At 38.2% G+C, this 13744-nt stretch overlaps 1 long non-coding RNA gene across 1 annotated transcript in view; it reads left to right on the forward strand.

The window, feature by feature from the left end:
• The first annotated feature begins 484 nt into the window (after positions 1–484).
• LOC142600432 (uncharacterized) overlaps positions 485–13744 on the forward strand; it is a 659444-nt gene continuing 646184 nt past the window's right edge. The window contains exon 1 of the long non-coding RNA XR_012833905.1: positions 485–523. This is a non-coding gene — a long non-coding RNA (uncharacterized LOC142600432). The remainder of the gene's footprint in view (positions 524–13744) is intronic.

Here is a 13744-nt window from a genome sequence, read left to right on the forward strand (position 1 = left end):
TCTGCTATGATGCATCTTGGCCCTGATTTTTGTCTCACTATTCTATTCAGGACTGATAAACTAAGTCAAGATTAGGTCGGCAATGTTGACATTCATAATGCTAAACATGGTTACTATGCCTCCTTCCAAAATATCAGTCTTAAGAATTTGGGTTTCTTTTACAGAGAGCATAGAAAAATTAGGTATTTAGGTCTACAGTGAGTGTAGATGTGGTGGGTTGATCCTGTCTGAGGGCCAGGTGCCCACCAGAGCCGCTCTATCACTCCCCTCATTCACTAGACAGAGGGGAGAAAAAGTACAACGAAATGCTTGTGGGTCGAGATAAGGACAGGGAGAGATCACTCACTAATTATCGTCATGAGCAAAACAGACTGAACTGAGAGAGGGAATTCATCTAATTTATTACTAAGCAAAACAGAGTAGAGGAATGAGAGATAAAACCAAATCTCAAAACACCTCCCCCCCACCCCTCCCATCTTCCCAGGCTCAACTTCACTCCCGGCTTCAACCTCCTCCCCCTTCCGTGGCACAGGGGGACGGGGAATGGGGGTTACGGTCAGTTCATCAAGCGGTGTTTCTGCCGCTTCTTCATCCTCAGGGGGAGGACTCCTCTCATCGTTCCCCTGCTCCAGCGCGGGGTCTCTCACGGGAGAAAGTGCCTCACAAACTTCTCCAACGTGAGTCTCTCCCATGGGCTACAGTTCTTCACGAACTGCTCCAGCGTGGGTCTCTCCCACGGGGTGCAGACCTTCAGGAGCAAACTGCTCCAGCGTGGGGTCCCCCACGGGGTCACAAGTCCTGCCAGCAAACTTGCTCTGGTGTGGGCTCCTCTCTCCACAGGTCCACAGGTCCTGCCAGGAGCTTGCTCCAGCACGGGCTTCCCACAGGGACACAGCCTCCTTCAGGTGCTTCCACCTGCTCTGGCGTGGGGTCCTCCATGGGCTGCAGGTGGAATCTCTACACCCCCTCATCCTTCCTCCATGGGCTGCAGGGGGACAGCCTGCTTCACCATGGTCTTCACCACGGGCTGCAGGGGGATCTCTGCTCCGGCGCCTGGAGCACCTCCTGCCCCTCCTTCTGCACTGACCTTGGTGTCTGCAGATGTTCTTACATCTTCTCACTCCTCTCTCTGGCTGCAAAAGTCCTCTCTAGCTGTTTTTTTCTCTTTCTTAAATATGTTATCACAGAGGCGCTGATTGGCTTGGCCTTGGCCAGCGGCGGGTCCGTCTTGGAGCTGGCTGGCATTGGCTCTGTCAGACACAGGGGAAGCTTCTAGCAGCTTCTCACAGAAGCCACCCCTATAGCCCCCCCCGCCCCCGCTACCAAAACCTTGCCATGCAAACCCAACACAGTAGAAAATTCTCAGCAACTGCTATGTTGAGAGGAATTAACTGTTTGGAAGTGACAAGGAAAATGATGTGACTCAAGCTGAGATACTTTTAGCACACAGGGAAATGCAGCCAGCTGGCTGTTTGGAATTACATACACCATATTCACCAAAGCAGTGCCTTTGACTTAGGTTTGCTCATCTTAATAGCAAAGCTATTACCACCAGACTATAAAATCATTCTTTCATGATCTCTCCTTGTATTTTGATGTATCCTCCTTATAAAGTGCAACACCCACAACAGGAAGGACAGACAGGTGATATGGTTGCTGACGAGGCCATTTCCTGGAGTGGGGGTTCAAATTCCCTTTGATAGGGGTGATTTGGACACATTCCTGATGAACATTATAACCTTTAAATTTATGGATTAGGTGAGGCTGGAGCACAATAAGCACCACTGCCAACTCCACCTTTTCTAGCAATATTTTCTAGTGATTTCTGCCAGGAGGTTATATGAGTAAGTGAAGCCCTTTGTTGTACTATACACAGTTAGGCAGAAGACAAGTGCTAAGCAAGTGAATGCTGTTGGGATGATGGTATAGAGTTAATTTGTGAGACCTCTAAATTCTGTGGGAATTTTCAAATGGAAGAGTAGGTATCTACAAAATTAGGCAGGGAGTTTGAGAATATCACTGAAGCCAAGAGTCACTGATGTGATTAAAAGTTTCTATAACATGATTTCATCAATAACAACATGATAACAAATGCAAGGTTATTATTTGAGGTCCCTTTTGTTTCTTTGCAGTATTTTATGCAAATAAACATATGTATTATGGGAGTATAGGTTGAAAATGAAGACTTTGCTAGATGTCCTGAAGTTAATTAATGAAGAACTCCCACTGAGTTGTTAAATAATTCATCTCATTTTTAGAATTTTGCTAATCATTGCGTCTGAAAGAATTTTAGGAAATATGAATAAACCTAGCTTCAACATATTAGTTGATACTCTAGAAGAGATATCTTCTTACTATTTGTGTTTACTGTCCAATTAAATGCCTGGCATTTTACCAGTTTTTCCTATAAGGAAAAGAAAAAAGGAAAAAGAGAAAAAGCCATAAGGAAAACAAAAGGATGTATAGAACAAGTTGTGTCTCTGAATGCAAAAGAAATGCAGTTGGCTTTGAATGCTGTTTCACAGTGATAATTTTTTACTAACATTGTTGAACCTTTAGAACTTTTTCTTATGGAGTAAGATTGTCATACATTCAATCAGAATCAGTCAATGTCCTGATGGCTTCTGTTTTAATTTAGATTGCTTCTGCAACACTGTATGACGTCTCATATGGATTAAGCTTAAAAAACTCGTATACTGAAGGTGGATCACTGACAAGCTTTAGACTAAATGCTGCATCTGTAGCTTTGGCAAATAAACCCTAATACAGTATAATTCGGAGAAGAGCGTTTTTGGTGTCTTTCAACTGTGTGTTTGAATATGTGCTTGTGTATTATGTGTGGTGTTAAAGTAACTCCTCTACGTCTCCCTGATAAACCAATGCTTGATTACAATACACATTAGTCATTTCTGGTCTTCTAATTAATCCTATTGCCTTTAGATGATCTTTAAGGTCCCTTCCAACCCAAACCATTCTATGAATCTGTGATTCTATGATAGTCAATTTAGAGTGTTGGTTTTGTTTTGTTTTGTTTAAATTTTATCTAACTGAACACATCATACTGTGAAACAACACTATAAATTTAATGTACTGAAGCTGCATACTAAATAAGAAATAACTAGCCAAATAGCTGAATAAGTTTCTGTTCCTCCAAATCTCCCAAGGCACCCACTTTTCTTCACAACTGTTGTAGAGGTTTTTTTGCATGTGTGTTTTATTTTCTGTTTATGTCTTACTATAGAGGAGGCAAAAGCTTAATTAGACTTTAAGTATGGTTTGCCAAAGTTGGAACAATATTTTCAGCTAAAAAATATTAATGTTATAAACAAATGTGAAAGTACAATGAGAAATAAAGAACAGTGTGAAAATACACCTTTAATTTGGTAGGTACAGTAAGAGTATGTTCCTGAAATAGAGTCCTAGGTGAGCCAAATTCTGACACCTTCTTCCTTGAAATGTATCTAGACTTCAGAATTAAAGCTTTTTAATAATTAAAATAATGGATTTAATGGGTTTTAAAAATGTAGCATCAATCCACCACCACCCCACCCCCCCAAAAAAAAAGGGAAAAAAAAGAAAAGAAAAAAAAGATGGAAATACTCAGACTTTTTTCCTTTTGTATGAACTGGATAGAAAGAACTTCTAGCTGACTGCCAAATTCTGGATTATTGACTGAGACTAATAGTAATTTTAAAAAGATATAAAATAGGCCTCATCAGGATGCTACTCTGTATTTGGAAGTTCAGTGTGATCGTCCCTGTTACCAGGAATTTCATATCACCGGTGCTTACAACAACAACAAAAAAAACCCACTACGCTAGATTTACTTATTATAGGACAAAAATGCAAGTTTAGGTAATTCGATGTTTGCAATTAAATTTTAGTGACTGAAGAGAAAAAAGTGTCAAAACAGTTAAATTATCCCATGAAATAACCACTGAATTTGTTTTCAGACACATCCCAGTAACATGTAGAATGATTAGCTGCATGACTTCACATGAGTATCTCTCTGCTAAACTGCAGTCAAATGCTAGTCTTCATGCTTTTTTTTGCTAGCTTTCTGGTAATGCAATAATATGGTCAATTAAGAGATTTGGTTATCAAAGAGAACCATCTTCCGTTCTGCAGTAGAGCATGCCACACAAACGCACACTGGAACCACGAAATTTGATAGCATTTTAAAGATAACCTCCTTCACTAGCTGGTATTGCATACAAGAAACCACAAATTAAACTACTGTGGTTGTAAACCAGAGAGAGATTTTTAAATTGTCCTGCTGGAGAAAGTCTGAACTTTGGAAATGACTACATTTTTCAGCAAAGATTATTTGGCTCAGATTTAATTCTTTTTATTTATAATTAAAGGGTAGTGTTTATTAATCTGTTACTGGGTGTCTTGTTTCTGGCTGGGTTTGTAAGAGAACAAGATTTTTGTACATGTCTGAAAGTCTTGATCCTTAAACTGACCTAAGAATATGTTTTCACTTAGAGCTGATGCAGAAAAAAATCCTGAAGGAGAAGATAGTGTGGGAAGGACTCTGTCGAAAACTGTGTTTTTTAGAATAATGACCTGAAATTTAATGGACAGTAGAATGTTGTTCAATAGTGATAATGCGAAATTACAAGGGAAGGAAAAATTGTCCAATATTTCTTTGTAGGTGTTAATTTGCATTCTGGCAGCTAGCCAGTATTAGATGTCTAGAGTATGACAAGTTTACAGAAAACAAAGCACTGGTGTTAAAGCCTAGGAAAGCATTAAAAGAAATGAATAACGCTAAAAGTCAAAGAGGGACAATTTTCCCATTCGTGAAGATCAAAATCAAAATTCTGTGCCCTACCCTGTAACATATATCAGCTTATATTAATGAACATTCCGTGTGACATCAACCTTTAAGTTCATATTTGTCTTGTTACTATTAAAGAGAATTGTCCAATATTTCTTTGTAGGTGTTAATTTGCATTTTGGCAGCTGGCCTTCAGTAAAAAGTTTAGTGTTCTTCCTTTAGATATGACTTTGACATTTATTCTTAGCAAGGTAAATAGTGTTCTAGTGTCTTTCATTTTTTAGAGTATCCTTACAAAAGAAAGATGAAGCAGACACAGAAGTGATCTGACCTTTCAAAAATATTTTCAACTACTTGTTGCTCTATTAAACAGCTTCTCAGGATTCAAAACATGAATTCCAAGAGCTAAATATCGCATCTATTTTCAAAGTAGAGTTCACTGGAAACTTTCAAAGCTTATCACAAATATTTTTGAACGATTTCAAGATGAGGAAGGATGCATGTGGCTATGAAAAAAAGAGTGCTGATATATAGATAAATAAAAATTTATATAAGTCAGTGATTCTACACATTTACTTAAGGATAATTTTTATTATAGGTGGTTGTAGAAAGGAGACTGTTTTACAGATAATTTCATTAATAACATGCCCTTTTATTTTACATAAAAATATTGGCGTTCTACCTATTTAGAACTTAAATTTGGCTTTGTTTCCCTGAAGTAGGCTCAGTCTTCAAACACTGTGTAAATTACATAGTTTTTTTCTTATCTATTCTATATGTCACTGCTCTCTTAAATCCAGAAAAATGTAATATTAAAAAAAAATAATCAAAGAAACAGAAATAACAAGATGAGAGTTGCACATGGAACTCTCACAGGTACAGCCTGGATGGCCTTATGTTAGACATCATTCTGCACTGGTTTTTAACATTAACAGAGGTTGAACAGCACACATTTTATTATTCAGCAGAATAAGGTTCCTGCTTTTGTCAATACAGAAAGATTTCCTGAGGTAGTTCATTGTGTTTAACTCGAACATCAAGAGTTGGATTCATTTCATCTATAGACACCTGCAGTATAGATGTTTCTGTCTGACATTAGTCAGTGTGAAGTCACCTTTGTATGTCAATGGAGAGTAACAGATATTGTTTCCATAAAGAGGAAGAGATGGTGATTAAATTTTTTCAGCACTTACCCAGAAATTTACACAAGAAAAAACATTCTTAACCCTGTGGTGGCCTAAATTCCCCAGGTACAAATATGTATGGCAGCCAAGTTTCCCTAGCACCTTTATTCTGATATTGGTGAATGAGTGGTGGTTGTTGTTGTTGAGTGGTGGTGGTGTTGAGTGGTGGTTGTTGTTGAGTAGTGGTGTTGACTTGTGCTCCTTTGCTTATGGGATTCCCAGGGCAGGAATTCATGTCTTCACATGTAGCTTTGGTCCTTACTGTGTATATGGCTACATCTGAACTAGACAGTGTAGGTTTAATTTTAGTCAATAGAAATTAACAGATGTACAAATAATTATCCTGCTCTGTTTTGTAACGAGATTTTAAGCTAAGATAGAGCATGCCCTTAAAGTGCCTATTTCTCCCCACTGAGTGTAAAGGGAGTCTGGACAGCTAGCTCAGACCACGTGTTCCACGATCTGGTATCAACAATACCATAGCTACAGTTCAGTGGCTTTAATTTATATGAGTATTTCAATATTTTCATAAAATCATAGAATATCTTGAGACGAAAGGGACCCATAAGGATCATCGAGTCCAACCCCCTGCTCCTCACAGGACTACCTAGCACTAAACCATATGACTAAGAGCGTTGTCCAGATGGTCCTTGAACTCTGACAGGCCTAGTGCTGTGACCGCTTCCCTGGGGAGCCTGTTCCAGTGACGAACCACCCTCTCAGTGAAGAACCTTTTCCTAATGTCCAATCTTACCCTGAAGCAGCTTCATTCCATTTGCTGGTGTCTCATTGCTGGTCAACAGAGAGAGGAGATCAGCACCTCCTCTTCTGCCGCTGCCCTTGAGGAACTTGTAGACTGTGATGAGGTCACCCCTCAGCCTTCTTTTCTGCAGGGTGAACAAGCCAAGTAACCTCAGCTGCTCCTTTTAAGTCTTGCCCTCAAGGCCTTTCATCATATTGATCACTCTTCTCTGGACACAGCCAAATAATTTGATGTCCTTCTTATACTGAAGCGCCCAAAACTGCACACAGAACTTGAGGTGGGGCCACACTGGTGCAGCGTATAGTGGGACAATCACCTCCCTTGACTGGCCAGCTATGCTGTACTTGATGCACCCCAGGACACAGTTGGCCCTTTTGGCTGCCAGGGCACACTATTGACTCATATTCAACTTGTCATTAACCCAAACCCCCAGATCTCTTTCCATGGGGCTGCTCTCCAGCCTCTCATTCACCAATCTGTATATATAACTGGGATATTTTATGCAAATTACAGTCCCTTCATCTTAGTTAATCAGCCTGTGGATATGAAGGCTTATTGGGGGTTTTTTTTGTGTTTCATTTTCTTTTGTTGCATGGTTAATCCTAAAGAAGGAGTGACCCAGAGCAGTCAATCTCTGCCCAATCATTACTGAAAAAAAGCCCAAACAAAAGCACCCCACACATTTCTTCATGAGAACACATAATTGTCATCACAGTGGCCAGACCAAGTGAGTCTGAGTCTATGCTGTAATCAGATACACAGTAATATTTAGAGATTTTTTAAAAATTCAAACAAAATTTTAAAATTCTCTCTTCTACAAGAGAAATACCCCCCTCACCTCCCACCCCCTCCATTTTAAATCAGTCTTTAACTGTTTGATTAGTGTCTCATACTTGAAGAATGGGAGATGCCTGAGAAAATTAGAGTTTATCTGTGTCTCATTTTCTTTTCATAAAAATAAAATATTTTTATTCATGCCTGTAACTTGAGAAGCAATGGGCACTTCTACTTTCTAGAAATTCACAGTTTAAGGAACAAAATCTTAGAAAATCAGTCCTATTCCTACATAAGGCAGTCAGACAGGAACAGTTTTCTCCTTTGGAAATAAGAGAATAGACCTCTGGCATACAAGAAGCTCAAAAACTTACAAGAAGTATGTAAAATGAAATAGCTCATCTTTGCCCTGCACAGGTCAAATTAATGCTGTAAAATCCATCTCTGTGGGGTTTTATTAACCCTTCTTATTAGCTTCCACTGTAGCTGTTATACATAGTTATAAGAATGACACCATTAAGATACACTCTACATAACTAAGAGTTAAGAATAACCATTTTTTTAAAGATGTAGTTGATGTATAATGCGTTCTGTACTTTGTAGGTGTTATTCAGAAACACAAAAGGTGTTATTCATAATGCCTCTTTTACTGGAAAATGTATGCTCACTAACTTAGTTTCAAATGCTGTTAAAAGAAAATCTGCAGACAGTGCAAAAGGGCAAAAGGGTGACATCTGGCATAGCAGACTTTCTAAGACGGTTTTGGCACACAGCCTGCATTAAACAGCAGACACTGAGAAAAAAAAAAAAAGGGAATCAAAAGAAAAGAGAATACAATGAAAAATTGATTTCTAATCTTTAGCTATTGCAAACCAGTCAAAAGTAGTCAAAGTGCTTTAGTTTATTATCTGTCATGTCTTGCACTGGGCCATTCTTTGATCTCTAAATGACCCACAAACTGGTCTGAGGTGTGACATTTTGTCAGTCTGATTACATCTACTCTCTGCAGTATTTCCTAATCGCTATACACTTGATTTCACCTTTTCAGTTTTCACCTGAATGAGTGATATACAAAAACATCCTCGTCATTACCAGACCTCATGCACTTCATTTTTCAGAATGGCTGAAAGATGAAATACATGACATGCTGTTTGAAGTGTGGCCAAATGCATTTTATAGTTTAAACAAACAGTGCCATGGAAACTATGATATGCATGTCCTTGGAGGAAAACAGTCCATGCATTTCGTCTACACAGGAAAAGAAAAGAGAAAGAAAAATGTAGATGTTAAAATTATTAAATCTACCTAGAGGCAGGGATATTTTTTAGAGAGCATGTCTCACTCCGTCAAAAAACTAGAATTAGTGATCTCATTGACCTTTTTCTTTCATTGAGTTACTTACTGGACTTCTTTGTTTCAGATATAACTAGGGAGGAGTCGAAAGGAAGGTATTAATTTTGAGCAATGAATAACTCATTGCTTTACAGTTTCGAGGAGCTAATTCTGCCAAATCTCTGAGTTACCAATTTTTTCTGTCTAGACTCTTCTATGCACCTGAGAGGCTTTGTTGCCTTTTAAAGCACATACATTAGGGAGGTACTTCTGTGATTTCTGTGATGCTGATGAGAAATCCCACTGCTAATTAGATTTGAAAGATGAGTGTTTGCATGTGTATATATATATGTGTGTTCTAATCTGAAATCATAGTGCCTCCCTCTTTTTTGAGCTGTTTCTGTCAGCTTAAATGGATATGGAAATATAAAACTTCACCAGAGATTATACTGGAAACCCAATAAATTTACAACAAAACATTTGAGTGTGTTCCTGCATTATTTGAAACTTACACTTTTCCTTGATTCCACTAGTCTTTCTGTAGTGCACAAATGTGCACTATGCAAAGTGTTCTATGCAATGTATAGTATGACAACAGCTATATAATAGCTAATATAATAATAACAGCTAAAGTACACAAACCTGTGCTACACTCTTTTTCATGACCTTGGGTTTCTTTAATTATTTTTGTTTTGCTCAAATACTTGCCTCACCATGTGGGTTTCTCTACTTTAATAGACAAAAAATGATTAAGGTTTTTGACTTCTGCTTTTGGAATCTGTGTGGGCTGATGGGGCACTTGGGAAGTGAGCATTTTTTTGTATGGTGCCTGCTAGTCTGAGAATTTAGGTAGATGCTTTGGAAGTAGGATTCATAGGTCAGGGGATTTTATACTGGTTCTTATTGGGTAACAGAAGAGAAAGTATGATTCTGAGCACCTTCAGTAGATTTAAAATATGTTCCACTAATGCAGTGCAAGGCATGCAGTGTCACAAAATAGTTCTGTGGAACCCAACCAACGAACCAACCAACCAACCAACCAACCAACCAACCAACCAACCAACCAACCAACCAACGTGGTACATTCCCTTTTCTCAGAGGTTGTAAAGAAACTTGGAAAAGCAAGTTGACTTCTACAGCTCTGTGATAAGCTATGTTGTCAGATAAACATGCATACATACGGGATATATATCTTAGTCCAAATTTCTTCATGCAGTTTTTGATTGTGTGAGTCATGACTAAGATATATTTTACACTTCTATATTAAAGTATCACCATCAAAGGCTATATTTTATAAACAAGAAAGGGAAACATTATAGATTGAACTCTGCACTTTGCAGTGCACCATTACTCTGGAGAAACAATGAAAATGAAATTTATTCTCCATTGAAATAAATCTGGAAGTCTCAACTTAGTTTCCCATGAACATCTGCCTTCCATCCAATATCAACATAAAATTTGGCAGAGTTTACTTATCTTTGCTCCGATGAAGCCAAGAACTAAAATAAAAATGAAGAACAATTCAGTGTTGAATGCTGATGGCAGAGATTTGGGCATAAATTTTACAGTGACTGTAGCTAGTGCTATTAATTCTTCATTGTCGTGTTTAACAGAATAACCTGAGTTGAGGAAAACTTAATAAAAATAACATTTGCAAAATAAATTGCTTTTAGCATTCACCCTTGTAGGTCAGAAAGTATCTAGAAATCCTTTCCTTCCCTTCACTACAATACAGGTATCTAAATCAATTTTTCAATCTTTTCCCACAGATCTTCTTTTTATCTATATTTACATTGTGGGAGTACTGAGCTGCTAAATCAGTTCCTAGCCATTCTTGTAAGGAGTCCTAGCTACACAGAAAAGTAAAAATTGGCTAAAAGTTAATGAAGTTTCCTCCTTCAATGAATTATAAGCGCATAAAAGTAATTCCAAGATGGCTCTAAGAAAGTTACAAAGAATGGGCTTCTTGAAATTGCTCCAAATTGCTTCAAATCGCTTCAAATCAGGCTAGGGACTGATTTTCATCCTCCTCCTCCCATTCTACAAGCAATGCCTACAAGTAAAGCATACACTAATACGGAAGAAATTCCTGAGAATAACTATATTTAATTTGAGTTATTAAAAAATTGGTACTTGGTATTGGCCATAAATTGCTATAAATTGGTAGTGAGCTATAAATGTTTAAAATGAAAGGCAGGCAAAACTTCTCTACACACGCAAATAAAGGAAGTATTTCAGGAATACAGAATGCATTTTTCATAGGCTTTCTCCCAACTTATTAGTGTTCCTAAAGGCATCCATATATTTTCAATCTTGCATCCACTTTTTTGTCGAGATTTATGTTTGATGGATGGAAATTGCATGCTTGCAGCATACTAGTTGGGCTGGTAGTAGTATGAAGCTAATTGTTTTAATCCCGACTGTAACAAATTAATCTTTTGAAAATTCTGCAGCTTTATTATCCTACCAGCTGTGCTATACAATCTACCCCATACAGGTTAAAGGAACATGCTGTGAGGATATGATCGTGGGTGAAAAGATGTGAGGAAACATTGTAAGTTTGACTTTAGACAGCTTCAGTGCCAGCAAAGGAAATTGCTTCTGTTCTCCAGGAGGAGAGGCAAAGGCCACACATAAGAAATGGATTGTCTAAAAGAAGATGGATACATGCAAAAGTCAGTATGCCTCATCGTTGTCACAGTGATATGTGTAACACGTTTAGTGTACTAGTTTGGATTGCATTCCACATTACTTCCCATTCTTTATTCAGCTTATTGTGGGAAAGAGACAATCACATATCCGGTTCATCAATCCAAATACTCCAAAACTTGGGCTATGTCTCCAATAGCTAGCGATCCAGTGCAGTTCACTAGATCTGTATATTGAATTTGTTGGTGTTGAGACCCATCACTTACATCTGCTTCATACATTATTTGAGGGTTGTGCTCCAGCATAGATTTAGATTGGTCTCATGAACTGCACATCCCCACTGCATGTATGTCATAATTTTTGTCACCTGGTCTTGTGGTTTAACTCTGGCAGGCAGCTCATCCCCACACAGCCACCTGCTCACTTGCCCCCAGTGGGATGGGGGAGAGAATCAGAAGAGTAAAAGTAAGAAAATTCGTGGGTTGAGATAAAGACAGTTCAATAGGTAAAGCAAAAGCCATGCGCACAAGCAAAGGAAAACAAGGAATTCATTCACCACTTCCCATGGGCAGGCAGCTGTTCAGCCATCTCCAGGAAAGCAGGGCTCCATCACGTGTAACGGTTACTTGGGAAGACAAATGGCATCACTTCAAATGCCCCTCCACCCTTTCAACAGCATCAAAGAACTTTTCAATTTTCATACAAATTTACACCCATCTTACTGCTATCTCAAACTGCAGAGAAGTGTTGTCTTAGTGGTAAAAGTTCACATACAGAATTTTATCTTGACATCTCAGAGTTTCTACATAGATCTACTAAGAGAAGGGCTGGAAAGCCTGCATTTTTCTCATCTTGTATGAATTTATGTACTGTCTGTACAAACATAGTATATTTTGTAATTATCCTTAGTAATTACCATAGGTTAGCATTGGTCTGTCTTTCTTTCTCTTTCTTTCTTTCTTTCTTTCTTTCTTTCTTTCTTTCTTTCTTTCTTTCTTTCACAGAAAAGCTATTTTATTAAAATCTCATTTGCATTTTTCCCCCCTCAAATTCCCTTGTTGTTATTTGATCTGATGTGAAGAAATAAACCTTATGATGGGAAGAAAAATACAGTATTGGATAATGGGTTAATTTTGGACCATGTTCAACAGTTTTTCAATTGGTGCCCAGGAAAAAATCTCTCTTCTACTACGACAAATTTTCTCTATGTTTAAATTTTTTATTGTGACAAAACACAAGAGTCACCAATAACATTCCTGGAAGAGGTTTAGGAAGTAATTTTAGCTCCAGAGAACTTGATCTGGGCAACTCAGAAGACGACAGATTATATATTCCATGGGAAGCTGCTGTCAAGAGAAGCCAAAACAATCCTTTAGGTATTTAGAAAGCAGAAAGAAGACAGCTGATAAGATTGCAGTAGTTTACATGAAAGAATACTTGGATATGAATGAGATGGTCATGCATGCTGTAGAAAGAAAACAAAACAGTGGGAAGGAAGTGGCAGGATCACAGAGTGGGTTTGACAGAACAGTTGCATGATGCAAGCTATAATCTTGGAATAAACAGCCAAGATTTGGAAAGGTTTGAGTATGACTGACTTCTTGACTTTCATTTAAAATAAGTTTTATTCTCACAGTTGTAAAAGATTTGAATAACTCTAACCTGAGCCTAAAATGGTACAAGGCATCCTCCTGGATATGCAATTCATCTTTGCTAAAGGGATAAATAGCAGGTTCCAGAGACTGGACCATAGCTGGGGGGTTGGGTTCTTGCCACTGGCTGGGTAGGGAAAGTTACCTGCTTTACACCTGTCAGGGGACACTGTTTCATCTCTAAGTTTAGTAAAAGCCACATGATTTCCCTCTCCGAACTGAGCTGACTGTATATTGCTACTGTTCTTTTAAAGCTCTTTGAGGTCGGTTTGTGCTGAAGTTGGAAACCGGACTGAAACTGCTTGATTGCAGTCTGTAAATAAGGATACACTGACTTGATTAACTTTGGAAGTTGTTTTCCTTTTTTTCTTGTTGTTATTCTCATCTAATTAAGGTAATTGTAGTTAATTGAAAAGGCATGATTGGTTTAATTGGATCTGAAGATGCAACAAGAAAATCACTAACGATGAAGATGGAATTGATTTGATGGAAAATACTCCAAACAAAAGTGCGGTCTGAGCATTATGGATCTCTTTAGAGAAAAGCATTCAAGAAAACATAGTCATTTTTTCATCATACAAGCAACGACAGATGCAGGACTGTTGTA

This window comes from Balearica regulorum, chromosome 1 (assembly GCF_011004875.1).
Source record: "Balearica regulorum gibbericeps isolate bBalReg1 chromosome 1, bBalReg1.pri, whole genome shotgun sequence".
In the NCBI taxonomy this organism is placed as follows: Eukaryota; Metazoa; Chordata; class Aves; order Gruiformes; family Gruidae; genus Balearica; species Balearica regulorum.